This window comes from Cricetulus griseus, chromosome 4 (genome assembly GCF_003668045.3).
Source record: "Cricetulus griseus strain 17A/GY chromosome 4, alternate assembly CriGri-PICRH-1.0, whole genome shotgun sequence".
NCBI classification, from domain to species: Eukaryota; Metazoa; Chordata; class Mammalia; order Rodentia; family Cricetidae; genus Cricetulus; species Cricetulus griseus.
Window position 1 is genome coordinate 170137859 of NC_048597.1, and position 15891 is coordinate 170153749.

At 46.8% G+C, this 15891-nt stretch overlaps 1 protein-coding gene across 4 annotated transcripts in view; it reads right to left on the minus strand.

The window, feature by feature from the left end:
* Positions 1–5193, minus strand: part of Cd276 (CD276 molecule) — a 66072-nt gene extending 60879 nt beyond the window's left edge. For all 4 annotated transcript variants that reach the window (XM_027414910.2, XM_027414912.2, XM_027414909.2 and 1 more), the window contains exon 1: positions 5060–5193. The gene's annotated coding sequence lies outside the window, so the exon portion shown is untranslated. The remainder of the gene's footprint in view (positions 1–5059) is intronic.
* Between the last annotated feature and the right edge of the window lie 10698 nt (positions 5194–15891).

Below are 15891 nucleotides of genomic sequence, written 5' to 3' on the forward strand. Positions count from 1 at the left end.
ATTACAGGCTCTGCCAGTCCTTAGAGCTGGGAGGCCTTTTGAAATACACCTGGCCCGGGGCCCACAGCCAGGTTCATATGAGAATGTGAGCCCAAAAGATAGGGTGCTGCCCTAGGGCCTATAGTCACCCATTGCCAGCAAGTGTGACTAATGAGTGTTAGAACTAGCTCATGAATGCCCCCAGGCTTGGATTCCTCACCTATTAGCTGGAATTGTCAGGCCTCTGTAACTGCCCAGGGCACAGCATAGGTTCAGGAGTAGCCCTGGGTTTAAGCCCTGACACAGAAGCCCTGCTGGAGTCACAACCAAATGTCAATGACAATGACTACCTATTGAGACTCATCTATAAAACAGAACTAACAATCCCTAACCCAGAAAACTTCTATGAGAATAAAGACAACAGAGAAAGATCACTTAAGTGTTTAATACCAAATCAGTGGTATATTTTATTGTTGTGTGTGAGTCCTGTGTGTTCATGTGTGATGCAGACACACTAGTGTCATGGCATATGTGTGTCGATCAGAAGACAACCTTGGGTGCCAGTCCTTGCCTTTCTCCTTTAAGACAAGGCTAGCTTCTGGGAACTATTCTGCCTCCACCTCCCATCTCACCACAGCAACTCCGGAATTGCAAACACAGCCAGCTTTAGTGGCTTGTGGGAATGTAAACTCAGGTGGGTCCTCAAGCTTCTGGGGCAAGCACTTCCCACTGAGCCATCCCCTCAGCCTGTCTTATTGTTTTTTGAGTCAGGGTCTCCTATAGCCAGGTCTGGCCTCAAATTCATTATGTAGCTGAGGCTGGCCTTGAACTCCTGATGTTCCTCTGCTTCCCAAGTACTGGGATCATAGGTACACATCATATGCCCAGATTCACTGAGGTAATTATTGTCGCTACTGTTATTACAGCCACAGGCAAGAAGGACTAGGCCTTCTGGGTTCTTCTTCATGTATTTCCCACCAAGACCTCTTCTGTAGGGCTACACATCTAGGTCCTGAAGGCTGTTAGTGTTATTGTTTTGTTTAAAAAGAAGAAAAGAGAAATTGCTGAGACAGACATAAGACTATAAGTTTATTATAAGGCCCGGCAGAATGGGGAGACTAAGAAGAGGAACAGAGTAAATGGCTGACCGCCATGGCCGGTCGCCATAGAGAGACAGAGCGGGGAAACAGAAAGCACACACAGAGAGAGAGAAACAGGGGGAGAGAGCGTAAAGGGGCAGGGACTTATCTTTTAAAGGGGTCCTCTGCACCTGCGTGCAGACTTCTTTCCCATGGAACCTTGGGCTGACCAGGGTACTGCCTGTTTCACCATGTAACAGGGGCAGGCCAGCATAATGCCTGAACCTTTCAGTTAGTCCTTCTGACTGTATTCCCTTCCCACCTAAACCCTACCATCACTGGACTCCAGAGCAGCAAACATACAGTGCAAATTCACCTCTGGGTCTGGCTCATTCTTTTCTCCTTTCCCTGTGTTTGCCCCAGAACTGGGTCGTAGCTCTGCGCATCAAGAGTTCCAATCCCTGTTGCCCCACTGCTGTCACCCCCAGGTCAGGGCCTCTTCATAAGCAAATATTCCAGTTTTTCCCCAGGGAGGGCTAATGCCAAAGTTATGAAAGGTATGGAGGCATCTTTCCCAGGACCACAGAGAAACTGAAAGGGGGAAGAGGGGCTGCCAGCTGAAAGAACTAGGCAGAACTGGAGGGCATGGGCAGGTCTCTTCTCCTGGAGTTGAGAGCACCAGTATGACAAAGAATAGGCCTCTGACAGTACAAAAATATTCTATCAGGGTCCACAAGCCTCTGTGGTCAGGCCTGTCCTCTTCCTGGCTCACCAGATGAGTGTTCTCTGCCCAAGGGGACCCTTGGCACATCTGCCAGGGTCCAGAATGAATCACACCAAAAGCCACCTCTGGAGTGGCAGAAAGAGCCAGTTTTGAAGGTAGGTAGTAGATTGCCCTCACCATTTGCCCATTGTGTGTCTGTGTATATGTGGCTCGCCCTTGCCAGGCTTGGGTTTCTCCTTCTCTTTAATGATGGTCAGACAACCATATGATGTTCACTCAGCATAGCCCACCCCTAAGTCCTGAAAATCCAATGCTCCTACCCTGAACACTGCAGAAAATGGCTTGGCTGACCTACAGGTGGTAGCAAGGGCTGTCTATCAGTATTGTGGTCCTCTCCCATTGTGTGGTCATGCTGACTCCCTCTCCCCAACTAAGGCCTTCTCCCTTTTGCTGGTAGATTTCCCTGCCACTCCTGCCCCAGGGTGTGCAGAAAAGGACAGCAATCAAAACTCCCCACCCACTCAGAGGGTAAGCTTCTGGGCAGTGACATCATCCTCCCTGCCTTCTTCCTTCTTTCCCAGCCCTATGACTCAGAGTCACAGCTCAATAGCCCCCATGTGGTCACAATCTCAGAGGATTTGGGTTGTTTTCTGCACATAGCCCAACCCAGAAGCATCCTGCTACAGGTCAGACACTCGCTCCACACTTTCTAGGATTCTCTCTGCAGATGTGGAATGCTAACTCACAGCTCTGGGATCACAGTCCATCCCAAAGCTGGATGTCTCATCTTGGTATCCAACCCAAATTCAATGGAAAAGTGTGAAGGTGTCTTCCTAGAGGACAGCACTGGAGGAGGGTGACCCCTGCAGAAAGCATCAGGTGTGGCCTCCAGAATAAGGATGCAGGCTCCCCGGAGGACTGCTGTGAAAGGCCACCATTTCTATAACTGTTCTGAAGATAAACATTAAAGCATCCAGCCCAGCTGCCAGGCACCCAGCTGCCAGGCATCTGAGCATTTGGACATTCAGGGACCCTATTCCTATCAGGTTCTTGGACAGAGCTTAAGGGGGACAGGGATGGAAAAGAAAACTGGGTCAAAAATCCCAGCTCCCCTCTGACACTGAGGCTGGCATGAAACCAGGCTTCTTCCTTCACAAGATGCAGTGATTACCCTCTTGTAGCACAAGTCTGGAGTGCATGAGAAACACTCTGCAAACAGGAAGAAGCTACCACGGATGCCAGAACTGCACAGAACTCTGTAGACCAGCCATGGGACCAATGGAATCATCACTGAGGCTACTCCATGCAAGAACAAACACTCTCTCTCTCTCTCTTCACTGTCCCTTTGCCTCATGACACTTGGTGGCAAAACCAATGTTCACAGGACTAAGCTAAAGTGATGGTGTAATGAAAAATCTTTCCTTTTGACACAAGTCTCAGGTATCCCAGAAGAGCTTCGAACTATGTAGCCTAGGATGACTTCTGAGCCTCCTGCTTCTACCCCATGCACTGACATTACAGGCATGAACCACAACAACCAGTTTATACATTGCTGGTTGCTGGGGATCTAACTCAGGCTTCATGCATGCTAGCCAACTGTTCTATACACTGAGTTATATCCCCAGCCACGTGATGAAAATGTCAGTGACATCAAGACATTCTATGTCAGCTAATTGTGATGTATTTATAACACACGGGGAGGGGAGGGGCACACATCCATGGGCCACAATTAGCCAAGAGTTAGTGCTGAAGCTTCAGAACTCCAGCTACCAGGAAAATGCATGCATCTGAAATATTCTCATTCCCAAGCAAGTTGTAAATATAGGTCACCACTCTATATTGCTTAGCTCCCCAGCCCTCCACCCTTGTCTACCATTCAGTCAGACCAGCCCATAAGGCAGGTTTAGGTTTCAAGTACATATTTCAAATTCACCTATTTGCAGGTTCCCAAACTACAAGGAACACTGTTGCTCAGCAGCAGCCCTGGGGATTTCTGGGCAGTCTGATGGGATGAGAAAGGAGGCTCAACTAAATAAATAACTCTCATACCAGTTCAAACAACTTCATTAGTTTCTCAAACTGAAAAGTAGCCACTATACACACTTAAAAGAAAAGGACTTGAGCCTGGCGTGGTGGTGCACGCCTTTATCCCAGCACTTGTGAGGCAGAGGCAGGTGGATTTCTGTGAGTCAAGGTCAGCCAGGTGAGACCCTATCTTTAAAAAACTTTTTTTTAAGGACTTGGGCTTTAATTTAATCAATACTCGTTTACAAATCGTCCACAGTCAAATTGAAAGGAAATAGCTTTTCACAATTAAGTCACTGCCCCCCAACACATACACAAAAACCCCAGCTTTATATATACAAACTTTTAATTTAATATGTGCTTAATATGTCTCTTCAATGATAAGCTCTCAGGTCTGAGTCATCCATCAGGTACTTCTCATTAGGGCAGGTTTGGCTTAAAAATAAAGACCCCTTTCTGCCAGTACATTGCCTTAAGTTCCCAAATCTGCTATCGGTTGTTGGCTTGGCCCTAGTGCAGAAAAGGCCCGGGGGAGCCTGATTCAATCTTCTATCCTCTGTGTCCTACCCTAGGCTTCAGCTTCTCTCCACTTTCCTTGGATCTCCTCTCCATCCATCTCCATTTAGCTAATACATCCCCAACTGCCCCATTCCATTTTGGGGTCACCTTTAAAGCTGTTCCCAGAACCTGTTCCCTCGTGCTCTTCTGCAGCTTGTAGAAGTGCTCCAGTCATCTACACCTTCACCCTTTAGAACAAGCACAGGGGTCTACCTAACCTCGTGCTCCCCTCCCCCGCAGCTTCCCTGCTCAGAGCTGGCTTTCCTGATGTTTTCCTCCTCAAAGTCCGAGGAATGCTTCCCTCCCAGCCTTGGCTAGCAGCTTCCTTAAGCTCCCAGACCATCAACCAACCCAGTGACCTACCTGCCTTCATGCCCACTCCACACCCAGGGCCTGAACAGTCACCCACCCAGTCTTGGACCCCACAAGCCCCAGACTCGGGGAGTCTTCAGTTCCCACAAATCCCAGCGGGTCTCAACCCCAAGGAGGGAGCGGCCAGGAAGGGGTGCTCTTAGCTCCTCCGGGCCCTAGAGCCCGAGCGTTGTCCTCAGATCAGGGTGCTGGTGTCTTGTGGGAAAGGGCCGCGGGCTCCCAGCTCCATGCACCCGGCGCCGGAGAGCGCGGTCCAGGCGCGGCTGCACACAAAGGCAGCCCCAGCCCGCGCCGCCCCGCACCACGCCACGCAAGCACTCACCGCACGGCGCCGACTCCCTGGACTCGGGGACTCGGCTGAACGCAGCCCAATCGTCAGTATTGGAGTCGTTGCCGCCGCGAGGCCCGGCCAGACTAGGGCCGGGGGACAGGAGTGCGAGGGGCGGGACGGTCGGAGGAAGCTGCGGGCCCGGAAAGGCCACCCGGGTGCGCCCCAGAGGCTGAATTGGCCCTGCGGCGGAGATCCGACGACGAGGCCTGAGCCCGCCTGCTGGGCAGGGCCCGGGGCCTGGACCCGCCCCCGACCCAGACCCCAGCTCGACCCTGGCGTGGGGAAGACCCGGGTGCTCCAAGAAGGGGGTTGTTGAAATACTCGCCGCCCATCCCCCACACAGATCCTCACACTTTCAAGAGCCAAAGTTTCTTTTTCGGTGAGAGAGGACAGGTGACTGGCCATTGACCACGCCCATCCTCCAAGCTGCTGGCTACAAGCCCTGTTGCAACCCAGCTGTCCCATCTCAGTCCTGGATTTCTCCCCAGGCTGGCACTGAGGCTGGGAAAGGGTTAACTCGGCAGTGAAGAATTCCAGAGTTGCTGGGAGCTCTCTATAAATACAGTGTTGTGGGCGCCTGAGCCAACCGCAGGGCAATTTCCACTGAGATGGTTTTCCTCTTTTTTCTTACACCCACGGACACCAGACCAACCCTGCCCCCCCCCAGCCCCATGCCAGCTGTTGGCCAGTCCAGGTTCAAAGGGAAGAGTAAGCCTGGCTGGCCCCCAAGTCCCATAATTGCCACCTATCCACTCCCACCCCTGTGGACCAAGTCCTTAAAAGATCTAGCTTCAGCCTGCTACAAGAAGAGGACAGAGGGGTGTTTGAGCCTCCCTTGTGCTTGGATCTGTCCATCATACAGACAGGAAATAGCAGCAGCGTAGAGGGCCTTGTGAGGACTCAAGTCTAGGCAGAACCGACTTCTGTAGATCTTCCCAAGGGTCCCACCAAAGTAGATATTATTTCCATTTTGCAGATGAAAAAAAAAAACTGAGTCTTGGGGATGAAGAGACTCTAACCTTGCACTGTTGCCAGACTTACCACCAAGTGACAGCAGCTATCAGAAACGCCTCAGAAATATGCATGAATCCATGTGAGTCTCTGCTTGTGTCTGCTACTATTTTAAGCTCTTCACAATTTATATCATTTAATCTTCAAAATTCAGTGAAGTGAATGCTGTTATTCTCTTTTTTTACAGATAAGGAGATTTAGACACAAAGAGATTTTATAGCAACTTATCTGAGGACACCCACCTAGTAAGGAAAGAGCCAGAATTATTCTACATCTTGGAGTTTATGTGCTGAGGTCAAACATAGCTATATCTATGCTTCTGGATATAAATTTGGCATTTCAAAGGATGTGTGTGTATATTCCTGCCCGTGTACCACAGCTCTCATGTGGAGGTCAGAGGATAACATGGCTATAAGTCTTTCTTTGACTTTCACCTTGCTTAAGACAAGACATCTTTGGGTTTTTTTTTTTTTTTTTTTTTTGTTTTTTTTTTTTTTTTTTTTTTTTTTTTTTTTTTTTTTTTTTTTTTTTTTTTTTTGCTGTGTGCACCAGGCTAGCTGGCCCATGAGCTTCCCAGCTCAGCCATGATAGGTGGAGAAGGAACACTTTATACTGAGGAGGTTTTTCTCATCCTTGCTCAAGAGCACCATCCAAGAGGGAAGAAAATGGACCACACCTCTTCGAGTACACTGGATCCAACTTGCTTCGTTTCAACTGACACTCTGGCCAGAACTTCTGGTACTGACTTCAATCAACACAAGAACTTCAATCAAGATAAGGACTTCAACCTGGACCTTCAATCAAGCATCTTCCACCGGACATGGACTGGATATTGAAAGACCCCCGAAGAGGCACTTTCGTAGAGGGAGACCCACACACCCAGGAATCAGCGAGGCCACGAACTGGATGCAAAAAACAAGAGGCTTTATTGGAGACACGGGTACCGGGGCGACTTAGCCTTTGTGTGGCTAAGCGCCCCGAGCCAAGGGAAAGGGGTCCTTATATAGGGAAAAAGGCGCAAGCTAGGAGCAGGGATTCTATTGGATAATTCTAATGAGGCATTATACAGAGCTATTCCCATTGGTCAATGTATATGAGGCGCTATACAGGGTTATTCAAATAAGGCAAAGTACAGAGTTATTCAAATGAGGTGAAACACAGAGTCTTTCAAATAAGGCGAAATACAGAATCATTTCCATTGGATGGTTCAAATGAGACACAGAGCCATTCCAGATCAGCATATTCTCAAGGTCTGGTGTCTGGTGTCTGGTACAGCAGACTCAATTCCCCCCCCCTTCCTGATGGCTGACCTTGGGGGCGGAGACCTTGGGACGGAGTGTTTCTCTTCGGGCGGGGCGGGGGCTCAGGGGCAGGGCTCCAGGCCGGCTCACTCGGTGTTTGTTCTCGTGCTGACCCACCTGGTGCTCGCCCTCGTGCCGGCCCACCCGGTGCTCGTTCTCGGGCTGGCCCACCTGGTGCTCATTCTCGGGCCGGCCCCACCCGGTGCTTGTTCTCGGGCCGGGCGGGGAAAGGCCACCGGGGGTGGGGATCGGGGAAGCCGCCGACAGGAGGAAGAGGAGACAAACTTGAGAAAGAAAGGGCTAAGGGACAGGGGTCTTTCAATATAACCCATTCAGGACTTTCATTACACTAACATTTCTTCCCACAGGACCCCACGAGGCTGTCGTCATCCCAGTGCATGCCTATCCACCTGCCTCCCTGCTGCCAGGACAGTCATGGACTCTACTACCCTCTGTCCTTGAAACCTGTCCTCATTCCTTCTAAAACCAAGAAGAACCTGAGACCCAAACCAGGACTCAATCTATCCTGTTCTTACCTCCTTACAGTCAAAACCCAGACAGACCCCAAACATCTCCAAAATCTGTCCCTCCTCTTAATACCTTATCCCCTGCTCACTCTCTTCTGGGTCCCCAGTATTCCTCACTGGATTGCTGTGGGGTCTCTTCACTGATTCTCCTGACTTGACTCATCAATTCTCATTTGCCAGAGGTTTTTCTAAAATATAAATTCTCCTACAGTGTTCCTCTTCAACTAGCAACAGTTCCCCTGTTCTTATTTGTCCTTAGGCTGCTAATTGTCACCTAAGATTTATTCTCCTCTTCTTCCTTAAAATTGAGTACAGTTTTTGTTCTCTGAAGTTCTAAGTCAGGCTTGTGGATGTAGGTAAATTGACACAGTACTTGCTTACTGTACACAGAATCCTAAGTTTAATCCCCAGCATTAGATAAAAACCAAACGCCAGTCAGGGCAGTGGTGGCACACATCTTTAGTCCCAGAATTTGGGAGGCAGAGGCAGGAGGATGTATGTCAGTTTGAGGCCAGCCTGGTCTACAGAGAGATTGTCAGGACAGTCTCCAAAGATACAAAGAGAAACCCTGTTTTGAAAAAACATAAACAAAAACAAAAACAAACAAACAAAAAAAGCCAGCACTGGTGGGGGAGGGGATCAGAAATTCAAGGACATCCTATTCCTTGGGATAGCAAGTTTGATTCCCATCCTGGAATACATGAGATCTGAAGAGGAGAAGGAGGAGAGGAGGAGGAAGAAAGAGTTCTATACCTAGCTAAAAATGTTTCTTTTCTCAGACTCCCTTGCAGCTAGAAGTGAGCATGTGACCCAGTGTAGCCAATGAGATGAAAGAAGTAGGTTTGTATTTTGGGGGAAAAGTTTCTTTATCAATGGAAATAGGATTACCATAGAATCCAGCAATTCCACTTCTGAGTTTATTGAAAGCAGAGTCTCAAATCAATGCCTGTGTATTCATGTTCACAACAGCATGGTTCACAATTGCCAAAAGCAAACCACATTTCCACTGATGGTTAAATGGGCAAACTAAATGTCATTCCACACTGCGAAACCCACTCTTGTTACTTTCCTCAGATACTTTCTTTGAGAGCTTGAATGTCCTAGAAATGTCCCTATATTAAAGGTTTAGCCTCTGCCTTGGCACTATCGAAAGTGATGAAAACTTTCAGAGATAGATCATGTGGGAGGTTTATATTCATTAGAGGCAAGCCTGTGAAAGTGATAATGGAATTTCCTCCATGCACTTACCACCATGATATGCTGTACACAGGGCTCAAAAGCAATGGGCCAATTGACTATGGACATAAACCTCCAAGACTATAAGCCAAAATTAACCATATATCCCAGGCTGGCCTCAAACTCCCAATCCTCCTGCATCAGCCTCCCAACTGCATACACCATCACACCTGGCAAACCTTTTCACTCTGTAAGTATCTCACATGTTTCTTATGGTAACAGAAGGTTAACACACCAAGGCAGGTATTATGAGTTAATGGTGAAACTACGAAATAGCTTCCCTTGGCATCACATATCCTTCAAAAGGACAAATACCTCCCTTATCTATTTAAATTTACTTAAACAAAAATGGGTTCCTTTACCGAGCTTTAAAGTGAAGGCTGTAAAGATGTTTCTGTCTCTTTAGAACACCTAAGAATCCCACCTTTATTTGTTTGGTTGGTTGGTTGACTGTTGGTTTTTTGAGACAAGGCCTCATATAGCCCATGCTGGCCTCAAACTTGCTACGTAGCCAAAGATGACGGTTAATTTCTGATCCTCCTGCATTTGCTTCCTGAGTTCTAAGATCACGGATGGGCATGTGTCAACATGCCCAGTTTTATGCAGAGCTGGAGAGCAAACCTAGGATTTTGTGCATGCTGGGAAAGCACTCTACTATTGAGCTACATCCCAACCCAGAAGCAACCCATCTTAAAAAGTCTCAGTACTCAAAATCTATTTGTTTTATTTGCTTCTATAAGAATGTAAAATCAAGCCTTGGAAATGCCAGAGCCCAAGGCCCTGTCTGGGCATTTTCTAGAGAATCACTGTGACACTTAGCCAATAACTTGGCCCTGGCCTCCAAACTCAGCCTGGAGTTGTTTATATTTTCAGGCCCACATCCTTGGAGTTTTGGCTGGCAAGGGCCACCACTCCAACCTGTCAGCTCAAGTAGGGCTCACAGGACTGCCCACCAATGTCCAACCCAGACCAAAACAAACATATTTCTCCAAATGACCAAGCCACTGCAGGCTCCTTCTTTCCGGCTTTCTATTCCTGGGACGTGAATCTTGGAAAAGGCTTCAAGTGTCTTGATCCAAATGCTTCCAGCTGAAAGCAGCTGGAAGGCAAAATAGCAGGAACAACCTCAAGAAATAACTGATCTACAAAGAGGATCATCTGAGACACTCCACTCCACCTCAGGACATACACTCAAAACAACAAACTATAACCCAGCTCATATAACTAACTGCCTCCATCTGACTCACACTATCCCCTCTTCTTCCTTGTTCACCCTCTTCTATTCTGTCCTTCCCCATCCTCTGTGAAACCAATCATTCAACTCTCTCTTGCTTTCCCCGAGAGTTTTTCAGAGCCCAGGATGACAGCACTCCCCATACCAGGAATCTATTTTAGAATATCTTAGAGGTTCTAGCACTGAGGGCTTAGGGCATCCTCCAAATCAGAGGCCTATGACAGCGTTTTAAAAACAAAAGGACAGGGGCTGGAGAGATGATTCAGCTGGTTAAGAGTTTGCTGTGTAAGCATGAGGACTTGAGCTTAATCCCCAGCACCTACATGAAATCCTGGGGACAATATTGTACACCTGTAATTTCAATGCTAGGGAGATGGAGACAGAAGGACCCCTGGGGTTTGTTGGACATTCAATCTAGATTAATCACTGAGCTTCAGATTAAACAGGAGACCCAATCCCAAAATATAAGCTTGGAAGCCAGACATGGTGGCACACACGTTTAAACCTAGCACTGAAGAAGCAGAGGCAAGCAAATATCTATGAGATCAAGGTTAGCCTGGTCTACATAGAATTCTAGGCCAACTAAGGCTACAGAGTGAGACCCTATGTCAAACAAAACAAAACATAAACAAACTGTCTTAGTTAAAGTTTCTATTGCTGTGAAGAGACACCATGACTACCACAACTCTTATAAAAGAAATATTTAATTGGGGCTGGCTTACAGTTTCAGAGATTTAGTCCATTATCGTCTGGCAGCATGCAGTCAGACATGGTGCTAGAGAAGGAGCTGAGAGTTCTACATCTTGATCAGCAGGCAACAGAAGTGAAAATGACACTAGGCCTAGCTTGAGCATCAGAGACCTCAAAGCTTGCCCATGCAGAGACACACTTCGTCCAACAAGGCCACACCTCCTAATAGTGCCACCCCCTATTAGCCAAGCAATCAAATACAGAAGGTGACTGATATTGATCTCTGGCCTCCATTGGCATGTGCACACAAGTACATGCACAACCCCATGCATAAACATACATACACAAGCATGTACACACACAAATACAACCAGACCAAAGTGAAGTCCATACTATGGTGCAGGGATGAAGCTTCCATCTTACCACTGTTGGTTTCTAGTAGCGTCTATGAATGAGTGGAGTTATTTAAAACAGGCTTCTCACTTGACCTGAAAGTGAGAACCTTCCTTGATTTTGAGTTCTAAGGGTTCTCACTTACTTCACAGTAGTCTTGCCCTTTTTCTTGGGATTGATCCATTACAGGATCCAAACAGACAGCACAGACCAGAACAAGACTAAGACCAAGTGGCTTGGAGAACAGAGGTCTAGCATCTGACACCAACAATGGTGATCCTTTTATAGAAGGCAGTGGGCAAGCCACAAGAAATCTAGAAATTCTGACCTCAGGCCAGGTGCTGGGAGCTCAAGGGCTACTCTTGCTGTGTGTGGAGTCACGGGGTCCCTTTGTGTTAGCTGTTTCCAGATAGGTTTGAGATATTGTGCTGAGGCATCTTTGGACATCTTATCACAGCCTTGGCCCTCAAAGGAAGGCAAAAGTCTATCCTAATTGGGAGAATACTCCTAGTCCTCTCTAATGGAACACTCCTAACCTGCCAGCCTCACACACTTTCCCTCCTACCCTACTCTGCCACCAGCAGTGGGACTCTCTGCTCACTTGAAGTTACCACTGCAGATGTGGGGCGTTCGTACTTAACTGCTTCTTCCACTGTTGTGGTTAGCAGTTTACAATGAATAGACTCTTATGCTTGTTTTCTTAAAACATAACTTTTAGCACAATAGTGAATTTGGCATTTCTTCCCCTTTCCTCATTTCCCATGAGATCATCACAAGCATACCTTCTAAAATTCTTACAGTCACTCTTTCAGAGGAAACAGAGCACTCCCCCAGGCAAGCAGTGGGCTTTAACTGTGTTGGACCTTTCTCTCTTAGCTCTAGACATCCCCCAATTAGGGAAAGAGATGCAGCTCAGTTGGAGGACTGCTTTAGGGAAGGCCTGAATTCAATTCCAAGCACTGCATAAACCAGATTGCTAGCATGCCTGTAACTTTGGCACTTGGCAGGAGGATAAGAAGTTCCAGGTCATTTTTGGCTACATAGCAAGTTGAAGGCCAACCCCTTTCACAAAAAAATCCCTAATCAGTGTCTCAATACACTCTTGGCATCTGTATTGCTGTCACAATGTGGCTTTTCCATTATCCCTCAACATCCATACCCCACCATAAATAACACAGTCCATTTCCTCTCCTCTCAGGGAGGAAGTCTATCGTTGGGTAGTCTCACTAGCTGGATAAATTCACTCCCCTCGCAGTCTTCAGGGCACAGGTGCTGTAATGCTACTTGTAAAAGAAAGCCTTTAATTGAGATTACAACTTCAGAAGGCAGAGTCCACGGTGGCAGTGTAAAGGCATGGTGGCAGGAGCAGCTAGAGCTCACATCTTGATCTGAAAGCCAAAGGCAGCAGTGTGTGGGGGAGCACCTCAAAGCCCACCCCCAGTGGCACCTCCTCCAACAAGGCCACATCTCCTACTCCTTCCCAAGCAGTTCCACCAACTCCTTACTACATAGTCAAACTCACGAGCCTACAGGGGCCATTCTCATTCAAACTACAACAACTCCTAAGTTTAGTTCTGCTCTGTTAAGATATGTTTTGTCCAGGGTTTTCTGTTCTATACTATTCATGTGGCTTACCTTTCAGCATTTTTATTTATTTATTTTTTGGTAAAGGTCTAGACACATAGTTCAAGATGATCTTGATACTCACTATGTAGCCCAAGTTGGCCTCAAACTCACAGTGATCTTACTGCCTCTGACTCTTAAATACTGGGATTACAGGTGTGTGCCAGTATACCTTTTGGCATTTTAATAATCTCCTGAGGGTACTGGGGCTGGCAAGATGGTTCGGTGGGTAAAGCTGTTTGACATTAAGCCTGACAACCCAAGTCTGATATCCTGAATCCACACGGTGGAAGGAAAGAACTGACTGGCAAGTTGTCTTCCAGATTCCACATGTGTCATGGCACAGATACATGCTTACATACTAGTACATGTGCTCCAATCCAAACACACACACACACACACACACACACACACACACAACTAAACCACTAAATAAATACATAAATGTTAGAAAGAAGGAAAGAAAAGAAAGAAAGGAAGGAAGGAAGGGAGAGAGGGAGGAAAGCCTTGAAGGCAGGGACCCTGGCTCATCTCCTCCATCCTCACACTCCACTGTACCCTTCCCTTCCCCACTGCTAATGCTGAAGCTGCCCAAAAGCTCAAACTCTGGAGGGAACACCCTATCCTTGGCTGGTGGAAATAGAGTGGAGGGTAGGTGGTTCAGCAGGCTGGAGACCAGGGTAATGGGCTCACCTCTCAGATCTGCTATGGAGGAGCTACACTACACGGTCAGGAGAAAGAAGTGGCCCAACTGTTCTGGAGCCCTGTCTCCCTTTCTTTTGTGCATTCTCCCCAGACTTGCCTACAGCCTGTTGAGCCACTGACCATTTCTCACCAAGGGTACCAGGAGGGTCTTTTTCTTGGCCCTGTAGTATAAGACCTAAGAAGCAGGGTAACACAGTGGGCAGGAAGCTTGTCAGGCCAGGACTAGACTAAATTTGCTTCTACCTTTCCCTCCAAGTTCTTGCCAAGATTGACCAGGGCACTAGCTCCTGTGAGTCCCCTAGTGGTGATAGGTGGAAATGCAGCTGAAGAGGGCTCTTTCTCACCCAAGTGTTGCTCCTTGCTCCCTCAATCTCTTACCAGCCACTTGAGATAGTCACATCTAGACTGCAGCACTTGCTTGCTTTTCCATTCACCTTAGTGGTAGCTCCTTCTAGTTTCCTACACTGGGCTCTTCTCTCCATAGTCTCTTAATGTTGGGGAATGAGTACTCAGATTTCATTCCTTCTGGGGGTTTTGCCCACTTCTTTGTCATCCTGTTTGATGGCTTTGATTGAAGTTACATGAGACTTCTCTAAGGAAAATCTCCAGCTAAGACGGAGTCCTTGAGATTTGCACATCTAAAGACCTACTTACACCTTCACTTAACTTTTGTCTCCCACAACTTTCTTCCAACCACTGTCCACAAAACAAAATGAGCCATTTGCAGTGATTCTTCCCTGCCTGGCGATGGAAACCCCATTTTTCCAGCAGCTCAGACTAAATATTTTGCAGTCATTCTCACAAATGGCAAATTCTCTTTCTTGGCAAACCCACATCTGCCACTGTACCTTAAGACTCTTAGTGGAGAAGGGGTGTGATGATTAGCATATAGGTCATGACCCAGGACTGGGAAGAACCTCTCCTTCCATGGGGTAAAGAGAAGGATAGAAGATGGGTAATAGAATACAAAAATGGAACTTAATGGATACGAATGGTAGCTCCTTTTCTTCTTTCACCTCCGTGACATGTAAGGTAAGATGATCATCTATTAAGGTAAGATGATCTTCTATTGAGAGCAAAAGACAATATAGGTTGAGATTGGGAAAACATGAAGATTTGGGGTAGCAGTTCTAAGAGTGGAAGAAATTGATCTTCCACTATACATAGCATGTTCATTTTGTTTTGTTTTTCTGAGGCAGGATCTTGCAATGTAGCCAAGATTACTCAAATTTACTATCCTCTCTCCTAAGTCTTCCAAATTGCTAGGTTGATAGGCATGTGCTACTGTCCCATCTCATGGCATGGGTGGTTGTATGGGTATTTTTCACCCATGCCTGTGCCCAAGATAGCCAGATTGCTTGCCTAGCATTCAAAATACATAATTTAGTGCTGACTCAGTCTCAGCACTAAAAGAGGTAGCAGGGGTAGGGGGGAGGGACACATTTTATAATATATGAAGACAAAAATACTAGTAATGATAATGAAAAAAGAACATTATAGGCTGAAACTTGATGACTTGGAGATTAATAAATCCAGTACATCAACAGTCCACAAAAGCATAAATCAATTAATAGAGATAGCATTAATGTAGATACATTCAGAGATTTAAATAAGTTAGAGGCTTTTTTCTTTGTTTTTAGATTTATTTTGTGTGGTAGTTTGAATGTAATTTGCCCCATAAGCTCATAGTGAGTGGCACTATTGGGAGGTGTAGCTTTATTGGAATAGGTGTGGTCTTGTTGGAGGAAGTGTGTCACTATGGGGGTGGGCTTTGAGGTTTCCTATATTCATGCTACACTCAGTGTCTCAGTTCACTTCCTGTTGCCTGAGGATCAAAGGAGCAGAAATCTCAGCTCCTTCTCCAGTACCATGTCTGCTTTCAGGGTACTATGTCCCACCATGATGATAATGAACTGAACCTCTGGACTGTAACCAAGCCACCCCAATTAAATGTTTCCTTTATCAGAGTTGCCATGGTCATGGTGTCTCTTCACAGCAATAGAACCCTAAGATATTTTATATGTTTTGATGTTTTGCCTGAATATATGCATGTTCCTGATGCCCATGGAGATAAGAAAATGTTATTAGATTCTCTGGAACTAG